The following is a 6,583-nucleotide window of genomic DNA, read 5'->3' as shown; positions in this document are numbered from 1 at the left end:
TGATCATAGAATAAAAGCTATCAAGGAGTTATGTTGGCTGTACTTACTTCTCCCTCAATTCTTTTCTTGCTTTTCTCTATGCTTCCGGTCAGAATATTTATAGGAGCAATCCTTCAATCAGTTTAAAATAAAATCTTAAAAACATCTTGATACAGGCTTCGTATGAAGATATAGGGATGTTAGTATACTGGACTAAATTAATCCCCAGTGTAAATCTACTTTTTCAACACTGGATAAATCTAGGTCAAAAATGTCCAAAAGAAATTTAACAAGATGTAAGGCTCAAATTAAAAAGTGCAACAGAACAACACATTTGTTGAGTGTTTTCAAGTGTGTCCTTATGTGCCCTATTGTGATTCCAACGTAGCTCTGGGGTAAAAATGTGAAGAACTCTTCCATACTTCTGTAATGTCACAGAGGCAGAATTAGCATTAGTTCTCTGGTATGCAAAGGAGAGATCAATTAATTTTATAAACTGGCTTTGGATAAATGATGCTGAAACAATCAGTGTTGCAGTTAATTGGAGTTGCACAGTTTTGAATGAGATCCTTAAGTTTTGGGACATATTGGAAAAAACTGAATATTTTCAATTGTGTCCTTCTGTTTCTCTGAGATTAAAGGGAATAATAAATTAAAAACGGAAAAATATTTATAAAGAAAAAAAATAATTAGTCTGTCAAACTCTGTTATAGTGCTCTAAAGTGATTCTCTGCTGTGGGGAACAGGAGGACTTAAACATACTGGAAGTAAATGTTTTTACATCCTTTAATATTTCAGTATGTTTTCTGAGGAATTCTGCTCTTTCTAATCATTCTGTGTTTGCATGTGAGCGTGTGCATGATAGTTTCATAGTCATTTTACCTGGTTACTTCAGCCCGTGTTGTCCAATTCCTACCTAACTAGCCTGAAAGATACTAAGTTCTTACAAGTCTGATGAACCATGGGGATTGTCAAGGACTGTGTTAATTTTGATTTTTTGGTGAGGAGGGAAAAAGTAGGAGGCAGGAGGTGCTTTGGGCATCAGAGCTGGGATTCTCCTGCAAGCCCTGGAGGACTATAACATAACAGTTTCCCTGTAATTCATGAAGTGCATGGGGGATGTAGAGGTACACTTGCAGCTCATGAGAAAAGGTGTTCATGCTGGAGTGCATGGATGATGAAAAGCTGTAATCTAGTGGGAAACTTGAACAGCAAGAGAGAGAAGATAAAGAGAACCTTTGCTTCCCAGCTATAACAACTCATCCTTAAAAAACTACATCCCATGAACTAAAATGACCCATGCCATGTAGTTCGAGAAGAATATTTTGCTTATGGGAGCGACTCATGTTACAGCAGGCTGGGCAGGACTGCTACTCCTGAAAATTAAATCCACATTGGAAAAGTTCACAAAGAACTGTCTCCCATGGGAAAGACCCTACTATATAATAGAGGAGACTCCTCTCCCAAGAGAACTGAAGAAAGGTTTTTAGTAGTGACAAACTGACTAAAAACCCTGCATTATTGTTGGAAAGAAGGGCGGGGGGGGAATGTGTTCTAAGGGTTTGTTTTAGCTCCCATTATCCTCTTTTAATTCTGTTAATATTTTTTTATTTATACCTTTGAAGATTTCAGCCTGTTTAACCCTTAAAGTGTTTTCTCCTAATCCTGATCTCACCCCATGAGCCTTTTGGTTCTTTTTTTCCCCTCTTCCTCTAGCCAGTGTCAAACCCTGACAAGGGGAGACCCTCATTATTACTACAAGCAAGGATAGTGCTACAGGGTGAACTCCCCGCTTATAAAAATCTATGTTTAAATGCAGGCAAAGCATCAGCTGTCCCACATATCTTATTCAGACAGTAACAAATCCGAGCACAAGACCCAGATACAAAGGAGATCATGGCCCATTAACTCCACTGCTAATGTGAGATTTGTAGTCAGTCAAATTTGAGCCTCTTGTTTAATAGCACCCTGGACAAGAAAGTTGACTGTTTTGAAAACTTATGCACTTTTAAGCAATAATCTGTAAAGCGTTCTTCACAGATACTGAAGATAGGTGGCAGCTGGCCTTGCAGATACTCAGAAGTACTGAGGATGACTCTCTCTGTGTGTGTGTGTGTGTGTGTGTGTACCTGTGTGTGTATAAATGTACATGTATTTTAAAATCTTTAGATATATATATATATGTACATATATCTAAATATGTGCTCATGTATGCATGTGTGTCTATACATGTTAGTATTTACAGAAACCTTGGTAAGTGCTGTTACCACATTCTCAGTTAATATTCTGACAGTAGTCCTCAATTGAGGACTTCATAGTTAGACTCTGGTGAATACTGGCGAGTTTAATGTTTTAAAAGTTAGTGATTTAGATGACCAAAAAATGGATTTACCAAAATTATTTTATCTGCCTTTTGGGCAAATATTGGTCTTCGGGCAGAGAGGCAAGTCCTTCCCTCCCCTTCCCTCTCCTTCCTTCCTCTCCCCTCCTCTCCTCTCTCCTCCTGTCTAAGCAAGCAGAGAAGTGTATATTTATGAAAGCTAGGAGAGAAGAGTCCAACAGTTTTCTGGCATGAAAACATTTACTAAATAATGTGTTTTCTCAGTTACAACCTAAAGAATACAACCATGTATATTAACTGAGAAATAGGTTAAATTTGACACTTGAAAATCATTGAATTGCTGCTGACAAAAGCCTCCCAGGATGACTTCTTGTGTGTTATTTCCTGGCAAGAATGTGCTTCTATATCCACTGTTGGTGTAGGACAGTTGGAAGACTATAGGTTAATAGCAGGTCTCTAACCAAAACTATTCCTGGCAGATAGGCAGTGAAGGATTTTATTAGAATTTTGCTGCAGTACACTTTGCAGACTATGTGGGGTAAAAGAAGAGTTAAGACAATGCTTAAATACCTCCTTGGCTTTCAAAACACTCTTTATTCACTGCAACCATCTGAAGCTTTTTTCCTCCTTTAGGAGTATTTTGTAAATATTTCATGGTATTTTGGTTTGGAGAATGAAAAAGAAGAAAAAAGCTACAATAACTAATTTCTCTACGAAATTTGTTTGAATTTAGCCTGTCTACAGAACAAGGAGGGATACAGAACAATAGTGGGATATTAGTTCAGAACAGTTTTGCAAATACTAGCAATGGTTATAGATAAATTTTTAAAAGCCCAGAAGACAATAAAAATGTATTATAGTAATGAAAGTAAACAAACTAATGATGCATACACGTGCATTTCAACATTCTCGATACAATCCACCCATATAAATTCTGAAGGATTGTAAGAGAACATGATGAATGTGAACTCCAGCTGCAGTGACCCTCTAGCAGCAGAAAGAATTACGTCAATATTAAATTAGGAGGAAATTAGATGGCACTATTTCTTCCCTCTTCGTGTTCACATCACATAAGCTGTATTTTCAGGACATTAAACCCAGCCTCCATTTCACTCTGTACATAGCATCTGTAGGAACTTAAGTGTTTTTACACTAAGGTCTTTTGAGTGGGAGAGAATTCTCTTCCCTTAAAAAGGAATGAAACGTTACTAGTAAGTATGTTAAATAATGCCATATATGGAACTCATACTGTAAAAGACAGGAGAGAATTGGAGAATACCACCTTTAGACACATGGAAAACATGGAGCTGAGATATTTTATCACAGCCCTTTTAGTCCTATTTTCTTCTTTCTCTCCATGTCTCAGGATTGTTTTTAGTCTTTGTCATGTCTGCACAAATGCTTATGAAATATTTATTTCTCATGTACCACTTAGAAAACAAAATTATGAAAGTTTTTGGGTTTTTAAATAACAGCGCATTCCTGATGCTTCCCTTGTGCTGAAAAATTGCAATAGCTTTAGACCTTGCTCTTCCTTGTGTCTTTCTCTCTAATGTCCTGAGAAAGAGATCTAATAGCTGAGTATATTGATTGATACAAATCAAACGGTAACCCTGAGAATTTTATCATGATGTCTTGTGGATACCTCAATCCCTATACTCCCTCTGTCAAACTTCCTCTTTCTTTCTTCATCTGTCGTATTCAATCATCATTTTAATATACATTTTAAAAAATAATTTTCTGTAAGAAAATGCATACCAGAGCAAACAGTTTCCTGAATGTTACACAGTACAGGAGAAGTGAAGATGACATGCTACCCTTTTGAAGTGTCTAATTTGTATTTACTGTCAACTTCAACTAACATTTATATAATATGAATATTTTAAAACAAACACATTACTACACCCAAGTACTTACTTGAGTAAATATGCTACAGTCAGCTCCATATACCTTTAAGTACTAGTGATTTGTCTGTACAAGGAAAAGCAGAAAATGAGGATATAATGGAAAATGAAATTGTTTTGATAGTTCTGATTTGACACATTGCTTCTTCATAGCAAGAATTGATCTTTGTTTATCAGCAAGGTATCTTTAGTGTTGCCTTAATCAGAATTGGAACTTTTAAAATTATTATAATTTTACAGTTATTATGGGATAATTTCACAGTTTTTATTTTAATTCCAAACAAGGCATTTTGCTGTACAAGCAGGACAAATTCAAAACAGTATAGATTATCAGCTGGAACTGTGAGATAATTCCATGAATATATAAGGCTGTACTTTCAAAGTACAAGTGTACAAGTGGTAGTCAGAATAAAGTTGGAATTCTAAATCCTAAAGGTATCTAAATATGTATCTAAACCAGCTTTATGTTCTGGCATGTATTTTTCCTTTTTTCTTTTGAATTTCTTTTTGGCTAGCTGAGAGGTGGGGTGGCAGCTGACTTCTTAAATTTAGCTTCAAGATTATGTTTCACTCCAGTTCAGTAACCTGTGTTGACCAAAACTGTGATTCTTACCATGGAATATGCTATTGTTATTTAGAACTAGTGTGTTTAGCAGGTGTCACTGCCTAATTCAACATTAGGCCATCTTCTTATATTCGTTTTTTGTGCCTTTGTGTGTGTGTGTGTACAAATATGGAACCTTATCAGAATAGGTTGGTTAACAAGAGATACTCAGGTAACCATTTTGAGGACAGCCACTGATCACGAGCAGGCTCTTGATATATTTTTAGAAGTTTACAATGGGCATGAATGTCTGCCACCATTTTACCCCTCAGTGAAAAAAGAATACATGGCCTTTACTGTGGGACAAGACAGAAATCCTCAGCTGATGCTATAAAAAGCCAGGAAAGCTAAGTGTCAATTTCTGCACTGGTCAGAAGGAAGATTGGGAGCTCAGTCAAGCTGCAAGGAGTCTACCAAGCCCACTAAGAGACTTGTGCAGATGAGTGTAAGGTAGCTGTTGGTGTTTCTAAGAGAAGATGAATTTATTTTGTTTGCCGTCCATTTACTAGTCCTGGAAAGCTGTTAACAAAACAGATCTCAGGTTATGTTGAGAAGAAGAATTGCCTGTGTATCTGCTCAAATGCTGAAAAGACATGCTCATGCACTTTTGTTTCCTCTGACTGGACATGGTTAAAGCCTTTATGCCATGTTCTTCAAAACTGCAAATTATAGAGTTACTGCTTTGTAGTCTCATTGTGAATTATTCAGAAGATATGGGTCACTCTATTTTTTCAAGCTTCAAAAGTTAGCATGCCATTTTGGTTGCATGTACCCATCTCATTCCTCAACCCCAAATTACCAAAGACCATCAGTTGCAAATAAAAGAAATATTTCTAATAGAGCAAGAGAAGGTTGCATTAGAATAGGACTGGCGAAAAGTTACTGCTATTCTTACAAGGTTCTAGTTAGTTTATAAGAAGGTTACTGAGAAGTTAAGTAACCTTTGATTCAAATCTGATGTCCTCACCTGGGAAGATACAGAGGAAACACCACAAAATTATAGAGCTAGAGAGGTGTGTCATTACTGGAAGTTAAATAATCACGTACTCCTCATTCTGTTCTCACAGTATATAGTATATGCCATTCTCTGCACCTGTTACAAAAAGAGAGCCAAGAGATCTGTATCCCTGCACAGGGCAGGAAGAAAAGCCAAAATAAACCAAAAACCCCAAACCAAACCAATAAAAAACAAACCAACCAATCAAATAAACAAAACCCCACAAAAACCCTAAGGTAAAAGGGATTCTGGAGTGAAACGCAATTTTAATTTTTAAGACTCCTCAAGAGATAGCTGCAGCACCTGGAGGATGCAGAGCATCTCCCCTGAGCCTACTGGGGTCCTGCAGTAGCCATGACAAATTGAGTGACTTCCCCAGTCCAAGACTGGGGACACAGCTGCCTCATCCCATTTAGAGGGAACATGACCTGAAAGCTGACTCCTGAGTATTGATTTGAAGGATTCAGCCCAGTTCCAGATGGGTAGAGCTTGTTTTTCTCTTAAAGCGTGAGATGCACTGGTGTTTAAAGACCAGTGCAGCAGGGAATAGTGCAGCAGGGAAGGGTTGGAGGGTCTTGGGGGAGGAATCAAAACAGAACAGCACAGAAAACAGATTACTGAAACACATTCTGGATCTTTTCACAGCAATAATCTTATTTACAAGTCACTAGGATACATTGGTTCCAGAGGATCCAGGACCCCACTTTTGGGTGTGCCTGAATGAGATATGCTTTGAGAGAGGGGGGTACAAATGTTTT

The sequence above is a fragment of the Catharus ustulatus genome, unplaced genomic scaffold (assembly GCF_009819885.2).
Source record: "Catharus ustulatus isolate bCatUst1 unplaced genomic scaffold, bCatUst1.pri.v2 scaffold_68_arrow_ctg1, whole genome shotgun sequence".
In the NCBI taxonomy this organism is placed as follows: domain Eukaryota; kingdom Metazoa; phylum Chordata; class Aves; order Passeriformes; family Turdidae; genus Catharus; species Catharus ustulatus.
The sequence above is the reverse complement of the archived record's forward strand: the minus strand, read 5'-3'. Positions refer to the sequence as shown.